The 10,604-nt window shown below is 36.5% G+C and overlaps 1 long non-coding RNA gene across 1 annotated transcript; it reads left to right on the forward strand.

Annotated features, from left to right (window-relative positions):
- Window positions 1–1,238: 1,238 nt before the first annotated feature.
- LOC107552935 (uncharacterized) lies at window positions 1,239–3,922 on the forward strand. Its single transcript, XR_001604913.1, has 4 exons — window positions 1,239–1,399; window positions 2,836–2,963; window positions 3,494–3,575; window positions 3,837–3,922. It is a non-coding gene; the product is annotated as an uncharacterized lncRNA (long non-coding RNA).
- Window positions 3,923–10,604: the final 6,682 nt, after the last annotated feature.

Genomic DNA, 10,604 nt, shown 5'->3' on the forward strand with positions numbered 1-10,604 from the left:
CCATAGCAACCCATAGCACGCGGACTTGAGAGTAACATTTTATTTTGATTAATTATATAACGTCACATTTGATTTGTTTTAAGATTATGCTACATATAAGAAACATAATATAATATTATAAACATAAATAATATATACATTCAAGTGTATAGTATTGAATTGTTGTAAATAAATATCACATTTGCAAATGGTCAAAGTTCAAAAAATGCTGGGGAATCACTTCATGTAGCCCTACAAGAGAGATTACTGATAAACTGTCTGAAAAAAAAGAAAGTCACATTTTAGAGAAGAAACAAATCACCCACTGACTTTCAAAGCTGCTACATAGTAACGACTTTCTACTTCGAGGACACTGATAGAAATGTAGTGGAGTGAAAAGTACAATATTTGTCTTTCAAATGAAGTGAAGTTAAAGTTATAAGTTCCCAGAAAAAATAATACTCAAGTAAAGTACAGATACTCAAAAAGTGTACTTAAGTACAATACTCAAGTAAATGTACTTAGTTACTGTCCGCCTCTGTTCATAACTCACCGAACTTCCAAGTTTCCCAGCACATCCATTTCAATCCGTCAGCTAACCCTCAGCGTGCGTCTGTTTCCATAGCAACCCATAGCACGCGGACTTGAGAGTAACATTTTATTTTGATTAATTATATAACGTCACATTTGATTTGTTTTAAGATTATGCTACATATAAGAAACATAATATAATATTATAAACATAAATAATATATACATTCAAGTGTATAGTAACACACACACACATTGTAATTTGTAACAACATTACAATGTTGCTGTAATGTTGTTACAAATTCTTTTACCTTATTTGTATTGTAGTATAGTTGTATTTTGTATTTTGTATTTTGTATAGTTGTATTTTGTATTTAATGTGTATTTATGTTATCTGTATGCACCCAAGGGTCTGAGAGTAACGCAATTTAAATTCTCTGTGTGTATGTGCTGTACATGTGGAAGAACTGACAATAAAGCAGACTTGACTTGACTTGACTTGACTTGACTTAGGTAGTGTCAACGACTAGATAAATAAAATTAAATAGGAATAAAATAAAATAATAATTATAATTATAATTATTACTAATATTATTGTTGTTGTTAATTGGCTAGTTAGGTTGTTTAGTTTAACGACTTGTTTATGTCATTTCATCCCTTTTTATATTTTGTTCCTAGCAGAACAAAAAAAAAGGTACTGGTGACTTTTATTTTGAAGGTGTGTTTGAGGCAGATTTTGAAAGGGAAATCCATATCAGTATATCGGATTCACAAAGCTTTTCGGTGGGAACCTTCAAACTTACAATGTCGGGCACGGCGTCGTGAGTAATAAAGTAATGTCCTGCAAAAGCGAAAGGACATCATTATCCATTAGCTAATCGAATGATCGGTAAATGCCTTTCGTATATGTCGTTTAACTTGACAGAAGGTCGTTTTGCCACAAGATTTGCTTGCATTTCAATTGATTAGCTTAGTTAGCCAGCCGTGGGCGTTGGTTAGCTTGAATTTAGTATTGTGTAGGTGCTGTGATGGCTTCTGCAATGTCTAAATCTCGTGAATGACTGTAACGGTTGTTTTAGCATGTGTACCGACAGATTACGCTTAGTCATTACGGTTTGTGCCATGTACAGTAGTACGTGCGAGTCAGCACTTCATTTGAGGAAGTAGCTAGCTAGCCTACATAGCTAGCACAGGGAATTGAGCGGCTGTGTTATAAAAAGCCACTGAGTTCCCTATATAGACAGCATGTCTAGATGTGCGCATTCGAACAAAAAACTGCGCTTGAAACCGAGCCAGACTGCAATTCCTGGTCACTGACAGCCTTATGATTAACATTTGTTTCCCTAAAATAGATAAAGGGGGTCATGCAGCTCTTAATAATACATGTACGATGTGACCATAAGACTCTATTTGTATATATTTTTTATTGTTCATTTGCATTTGGAAACATTACTTCCGTGTGTAGTGGGCTGTGGGTGGCTCTACTGGACTTTGAAAACCTGTTATCTCGGTTTGCTGTGTAGCTCTCCAGAGATTATTTAAAGTCTGTGTAAAGACAATTCTGAGAATTGTTTCTAAATGCATTATAAATGTTAGAAACGTATTGCACAAAGACTCTGAAGTGTGTAGTACTGAATTGTGGAGTTAAACCGTTAAACAGTTTTTCACCAATTCTTCTGTATTCAGGATTTTTTTGGGGGCGGGGCTAAAACGGTGGCTCGATGACGCAATGGAGCCACCGAGCATGGCCCCGCCCCTAACACTATAATATATAGCCTACTGCGTATTAGAGTCAGAAGAAAAAGACCACTCTGTTGCAGACCGAGTGGGATGAGGTTGATTCTCGGGTAGCCGGTCAATGTCCTCTGAATTGGATTCTGGCTCTGGAGGTTCAAACATGTATGGATGTATAAATCCAATTAAGCTACTAGAGGTAGCATGAGTAGCTTCCATTCAGTTTGGAGCGGTATTTGACAGTTGAGAGAGACGGCCGCTCTCCCGCGAGGGGGCGTGGTTTCCAAGATTTTGATAACTTATGTTATTTACTTGGCGGTTTTTTTTATCATTCAAATTTGGTTGGGTGGTTAATAACACATGTTTCTGTTGTGTGACAAACTCAGAACACATATTTTAATATCGCTTTACACGGACTTTAAATTGTGTGTGGGATCAGTTGAGAGAGGTTATGCTGCACAGGCTGATCTGCTTACATGTTTGCACTCAGGGCCCTTGCTTTTGTTATAAGCTGATCTTTTGTCACCCAAACTGACTGTTTATCCTAAGGATCAGCTCAGCTTTCGCTTTTGCAAACTTGTCTCTCGGCAGGTGAGTGCTGGCTGAAGGATAATGGCACATGTTGGGGCAGTAGTTGCAGCGATGGCCGGTGTGATGGCCATTCTGCTTCATTCTTCCATTCACAAGATTGAGGAAGGACATTTAGCTGTGTATTACAGGTGAGTATAAGGAAGTTGCATTAAAAATATACACAGGTTTTATGCTGCTTTTGTTAATGATTCCTAAAATACCTGTAATTTAGTTGTAGGTTGAAGGCTAGATCAGTTAAATTGATTAACACGATGTTTGAAATTTGTCATTTGGCCAAGCCTGTATGACTTTTGTCATCTGTGGAACATTAAAGAATGTATTTTGAGAAAAATATTGAAGATAAAAAATGTTTCCATATAATGGATGTCATTGGTCACCTATTGATCTGTTTAACAGCATTCTTTAAACATTTTCCTTTGTGTTCCATAGAAGAATGTAGGTCATACAGGTTTGAAATGGCATGAGGTAGAGTAAATGGTAGCAGAATTTTCATTTTTGGTTCAACTGTCTCTTTAGGTAACTTTACAGCTTCTTTACAGTAATAGAAGTTGTAATATTATTTCTACACAAATGAAATTGATGCCATTTTTATCATTCCCATAATTAATTTGCTTCCTAATCCGGGTTCATGTTTTTTCCCATTTTTTTTTTTTCTCAGAGGAGGAGCATTGTTGACATCTCCTAATGGCCCGGGTTACCATATAATGCTGCCTTTCATCACCTCATATAGATCAGTGCAGGTACAAATGTCATGTATTTACAGTTGGCCCAATACAAAAATTTATTCTTGTTTTATTACAGCTGTACATATTATATATCATTTATTATGATCTTTTTCTACGACTTTTAACATGAGTCATGAGTGGATTTTTGAGGTTGTTGAATATTTTGCAATTACATTTATGCATTTATCAGAAGTTTTTATTAGAAAGCTAGAGAAACCAAGCTAGAATTTTGTTGAAGATGCTGATTTGTTTTTTTCCTTTGCATCATGTTTATAGACTACTCTGCAAACAGATGAAATAAAAAATGTGCCTTGTGGAACCAGGTAATCCTTTGTGTTGTTGTTATTCCATCAATATGTCCTGAAAAACGACTTAAAAATTGATAATTTTTGGTCATCATTAAATTGTACTGGATATTTTCTGGGGTTCCTGCATGAAAGTAATAATTTCTTTGTCAGTTGTGCTGTTTAATATTTTTGTGGAAACCGTGATATATATATATATATATATATATATATATATATTTATTTATTTATTTATTTATTTTAGGATTTGCTTAAAAATAGACAGTTAAAAATACAGGATTTATTTGAAATAACAATCTTTTGTAACATTCTAAATTGCCCTTGCATGCAATTCTCTAGTTTTAATCAAAATTTCCCTTGCTTTCATCATCTGCAGGGAAGCAGAGAAGACCAGGCTGCTCATCACTGCTCAGACACAGAAAGTGGTGGAGAAAGAGGCTGAAACTGAGAGAAAGAAGGCAATCATTGGTGAGTCTGAACTTCCAAATATAATGCTGATCATGTATAGAGTCATGGTTCTGTCCTCTTTCATCTTATGTATTCTCTCATTGCAGAGGCTCAGAAAGTGGCTCAGGTGGCGGAGATTCACTTCCAACAAAAAGTGATGGAGAAGGAAACTGAGAAAAAGATCTCAGAAATTGAAGGTCTGGTTTATCTACTGAGAATTTTCATAGCACGTGCCATGCAGAGTATGTTACTTATCAGACACATTTATTTGATTGTAACAGATGCTGCTTTCCTGGCAAGAGAGAGGGCAAGGGCAGATGCGGAATATTACACTGCTGCGAAATTTGCAGAAGCCAACAGGGTAAAAAAAAAAAAAACAACACTTTTTTTCTTTTTTTTTGTGCTCAATGTAATTTTTTTAACCATTTAATTTTAAGAAAATATGAAATATTGGTGTAAGGCTCAGTGCACTTTGTACATAAACAAATACTTTTTTGCAATAACTTTTTGGAGAAATCCTTAGAGGAGCCAGTTTTTAAGGAAATTAAAAAATGTTATTTGGGGCATTTACAAAATGTTAAACCTACAGGTTTAAAGGAATAGTTCATTTGCTGAAAATTTACTCAGGCCTCAGGCCATGCAAGATTTAGATGGGTTTGCTTCTTCATCAGAATGGATTTGGAGAAATTTAACATTATCAGCTCACCAGCTCATCATTGCATCCTCTGCAGTAAATGGGTGCCGTCAGAATGAGAGTTCAAACAGCTGATTAAAAACATCACAATAATCCACAAGTAATCCACACGACTCCAGTCCATAAGTTAACATCTTGTAAAGTGAAAAGCTGGGTGTTTGTAATAAACAAACTCATAATTAAGACGTTTACTTCAAACTTTTACTTCTGGCTAAAATAATACTAAATTTCTCCAAATCTGTTTCAAAGAAAAAACAAACTCACCTACATCTTGGATGACCTGAGGGTGCAAATAAATTCTTTAAAAATCCTACAATGTGATTTTCTGGATTTTTTTTCTCATTTTGTCTCTCATAGTTGAGGTATACCTATGATGAAAATTACAGGCCTCTCTCATCTTTTTAAGTGGGAGAACTTGCACAATTGGTGGCTGACTAAATACTTTTTTGCCCCACTGTACATTTTAAGCAAAATGTACACACTTTTCAGCATACCCAAAGCTATATTAAGCTACATTTAACCTCAGCTATATTAAGAAAGCACCTGTAGGAGACAATAGCTGACTAGCTCTGAACACATGGTGGCACATTCACACATTTCTTCAGCAGGGATGATTCCACACAGGATGTGCTCATGTCAGTTATCACACCACTGTCTCTCTCCTCCACAGCTGAAGCTGACACCAGAGTATCTGGAACTGATGAAATATCAGGCCATCGCCGCAAACAGCAAGATCTACTTTGGTCAAGACATCCCAAACATGTTTGTAGACAACAGTGCCTCCCATTCGACCGCGGGCCAGGGTGAGGCAGACTCGGTGGAGCAGCTGGAGGCCTTGAGTATGAAAGAGAGTCTTAAGAAAGCGTCTAAGCCCAAAGCCACAGAACGCCACTGAGGGGCCTGAGAGCTGTCCACCCCCTCTTCCTCTGCTGTCTCTCTCTCTCTCTCTCTCTCTCTCTCTCTCTCTCTCTCTGTGGGGCATGGGTGCTTGTGAGGCATGCTGACATGGATACTTTTCTCTCTTCTTCTGCAGTGGGGTTGGGTGCTTGGCTAACTGTGCTGTGAGTCAGTCAGCCAGCTGAGGACACTGACACACAGAGCCTGTGGTTTTCCAGCAGTCGCTTGTGGACTAAAAATGTCCAGGAACCGTGCTACTGAGTATTGCCTGGTTAAATTGGTGCGATCCAAATCCGAATCCCCTCCCTGACTCACATCAGCATGCTTTTTCCCCTTTTTTACTTTCAACTTTTGCTTCTCTTTAACAAATCCATGCTAATTATTTGTTAGATGCAGATGCATCTATGTGAAGTATGTGAACATTTAAAGGTTTACCTTTGTGTTGGCTTTTACATAACTGGAATTATAAGGTATCACACTAATTGAGATCAAAGGCAGTGGCCTATGCAGCTACAATCTGATAAAACTCGTTTTGCAGCCAAAATTTGTCATCTGCTTTTGCTTCATATGTTGTTGAAGGGATTCTTCACCCTAAAGTTTAAATTCTGTCATTATTTATTTGCCATTTACATGTCATTCCAAATCTGTATGGCTATCTTTCTTCTGTGGAATATTAAAAACAAAAGATATTTTAAAAAATGTCTGTTTTTTCCCCTTTTTTACTTTCAACTTTTGCTTCTCTTTAACAAATCCATGCTAATTATTTGTTAGATGCAGATGCATCTATGTGAAGTATGTGAACATTTAAAGGTTTACCTTTGTGTTGGCTTTTACATAACTGGAATTATAAGGTATCACACTAATTGAGATCAAAGGCAGTGGCCTATGCAGCTACAATCTGATAAAACTCGTTTTGCAGCCAAAATTTGTCATCTGCTTTTGCTTCATATGTTGTTGAAGGGATTCTTCACCCTAAAGTTTAAATTCTGTCATTATTTATTTGCCATTTACATGTCATTCCAAATCTGTATGGCTATCTTTCTTCTGTGGAATATTAAAAACAAAAGATATTTAAAAAAATGTCTGTTTTTTTTTTTTTCTTTTGTCCATACAATAAGTCAATGGGATCCAATGTTGTACCTTGCTTGGATCCCATTAACTTTCAAAATACGGACAAAAACAGAATATCATCTTTTGTGTTCTACCGAAGAAATAAAGTCATGCAGGTTTGGAACGTCATGAGGGTGAGTAACTGATGACAGAATTTTCATTTTTAGGTAAACCATCCCTGTAGTCCTCATTTCCATCATCACTAACTTCATTATCACTAAAATCTTAATTTAGTCTCGCCACAACTGCAGAGATCAGTGTCTTTTACATGTGTATGAAAGAATCAATTTGTTTTGAATCATCCCTGCTTGTTTTTCATTGATTTTTATGATTGAGAATTTTTCAACAACATTGACACCTGAATACTTTGGTGTGAATTTAATTTCATGTAATTTCAGAAATAGTGGGTTTGGTATAGTGTGTTAGTTTGTTGGTGACCTGTGCGCTGTTTTTGAGTTGTTGGTTCTTAGAAGGTGTTACACTGACTGAACATGGGTATGTGGCTTTCATAAAGTTTCGTAAGACATTCAAGTTTTGATCCGGGGCTCCAGCCTTTGAAAAGCTATGAGATGGACAGCTAATGGATTCTATAAGGTTGAGTCTGTTCCTTTATAATTGAAAATGCCTTTGACTTGGTTAAGCTTGCTTGTTTTGTCATTACTGGAAGGAGCTTGTTTCAAAGGGAATTCAGTTACAATAAGGGCTGCTGTATTATTAGGCACTATTGTTTTTTTTAGCGTTGATGGGTGAATGCATTAATGATCAGACGTTCTAACAACATATTATTGCATGCTGGGAGCCAGATGATGTTTTCCTGAAGCCTCAAAAACTTCATCAGAATGTCACCAGTAGGGGAAGCCAGTGATCTTCAATAATCTAAAGACTGGGCAACAAAGACCTACATGACTCAAAAATGTAGTAAAAAGTGTCCAAGTCTGCCTAAGTTGCTTTCATATGCCAATAATAACAATTAATTGACATCAAATCAAATCATCCAAACAAGGCTTTGAATAGTGTCTACTAGTACCATCTCTCAGGAAAAGAGACCCACGTGTTAACTTGAATGACCTGGAGTTTTTTCATACCCTATTTTAATAAACCGATATAAGCTGTAAGGTCATGTTGTCTGTGTAAATCTGTCACACAGCACATAGATTTACATCTACATATTTTCCATTAAAGAGACAAGCATTAATTTAATACAGTTAGTCTGAATGTTCCCACTACAACCAGTGGCTTCTTCCATCCTAAAATTGACATTTATTGTTTTCTTTCAGGGTGTACGTTTAAGTGTCTCAAAACCAATCCTCAAATATTTTTCTGTTCATAAGATCCCTGTGATTCTTATGGCTGATTAAATTGACTCTCGAATAAACCCAATCTGTGAATGTCACTTTTTTATGTCAGCGTAATTTAAGATCCTAATTTTAAAACATTTATATGCAAAATTTATAACATTTTGACAATGTTGAATTCTGTGAAATAAAACCTATTTTGATACCATAAAAACGACTGTTTTCTTAATTTGCAGTTGTGTGATCATACTGTTCTTGTCTTGCACATAAAGGAAGTGTACACCATGTCCTAATAAGGAAGTTTCACAAAGGCTAGTGTCAAAGATTGTGTCATGAAGTAAGTGTTTATTTTAATATGAGTTGGATATATGAGAAATAAAGAATAGAAACTAGATCTTATGCATGTAAGAACTACATTTTAGAATCTAAAACACAAGTGCATGCAAAGCTTGCCACCATGATGCCAGTGTGGCTGATAGGGTATTCAAGGTGCCTCTCTTATTCTAATATTCAAGTCTTCAGATGCGACTTTGGTTGCTCCTTTAATGCATGTCTTTAATCTTACAACTACTTTTTCTTGTTTTTCAGACTGTATTGTGAATAATCTGATAGCCATACAGTTATTCTCAACCACTTGATGAACAATACCAACAGGCAGTTATGACCCATATATCAGTGTTTGCTTTGCAAATAAATTCAGAGTGTCTCAGTCAATGTTATTTGTCCAAATTCAGGAAATGTCAAAAACTCTCATCTCCAAGTAACAAATGAGCCTGCTTCAGCCTTTTGATGCAGGACTCAGACTTACTAACAGTGCATGAGTGGAAGAAGGACAAAGGAAGGAAACAGTCACTCCAGGAAGTGGGCAAAAAGGTCTCTGTCTCCAGCTGACCTTAAAGAGAGAACAGAAGTTTGGGCTCCCCCTGGACCTCCTGAGTAAATATCAACCATTTAGATCTGGTCACCAGACTGAGTCAATCCACAGACACAGAGTACATTTCCTGTTGCTAATGCAGAAAAGGGTGAATTTAGCATTAAGACTTTAGACATTAAGATTGGATAAAAAGGAATGTGTCTAATTTAGAAAATCAGTCTGTATATTTTAGGTTAAAATGTGCTTGTGGGTCCAGGATGTACCACATATATTGGCTCCACCAAAATTAAAGGTGGGAGGTGACGAGAGCAACAATATTTTTGATTGTGGTTGTTTTGTCAGGCCAACATTACTGCAGATTCCATTAATAATCCTTACGTCTTATTTGATTTAAACATTGTTCACTCATGAAATGAAAATTTTTATTAACTGAACAGAACTGACTTTGAAGTCATGTTAAACAAAGTTCACCAGAGAGCAAGATTTTAATGACTCCCAAATGACTTATGCAGGATACATCACTTACACAGTCTTACTCAGCACAGGGACGGTGGCCAACTTTTCTTTCCATAGAAAATGAGCCACATGTGCACTGGTAGATGAAATATCCACTAAACCCTTTTATTTATTTGTACTAGGAAAACTAGGCCATCATCCTAGCAGGACACATGCTAGTGGTATTTTTTTATGATTTTGTAGAGCTGATGGCAAATCTGTGACCTGCCTACAACCATTGCAGGAAGGGCAGTGCCCAGGTTTTGCAATTGTTTGGAGGGACTCTGGCGTAAGAGACAGCCCTGTTCCCATGGCAACCATGATGAGATTTATGAGTTACGAGCAGCAGCCTGAACAATTGTGTTCTGTGTTGAATCTGGCTCATCGCCCTGCTCTGTCCCCTGAAGCATCACGCTGCCGGAATTTACCAGGGAGTCATGGGGCAGCTTCTGTAAGGACATGATAGATGATAAGCCTGCTTTTCTCAGCCAGCTCTGATTAGCACAATAATGCAGGCCAGTCTAAAGGGATTTCTACAGGCCCAAATCTGATTTTGCCACACATGACATGACGTTGTAATTTTAAAAGAATAGATATAGCAAATTGTAGATAGCAAGTGAACTGAAATAAGTCTGACTGGTTATGAAACTTTATTATGCATCTCACACACACACACACACACACACACACACACACACACACACACACAGTACCATTCAAAAATTTGGGGTCAGTCCTTTTTTTAAAGAAATTAATACTTTTATTCAGCAAGAATGCATTAAACTGCATTAAGGTGACTAAATATTTATAATGTAATAATATAACAGATATAAGATTTGTATTATATATATATACATACACACACACACACACACACACACACATATACATACATACATACACATATATATACATATATATATATAT

Source organism: Sinocyclocheilus grahami, unplaced genomic scaffold, assembly GCF_001515645.1.
Source record: "Sinocyclocheilus grahami isolate Dianchi unplaced genomic scaffold, SAMN03320097.WGS_v1.1 scaffold461.1, whole genome shotgun sequence".
NCBI lineage: Eukaryota > Metazoa > Chordata > Actinopteri > Cypriniformes > Cyprinidae > Sinocyclocheilus > Sinocyclocheilus grahami.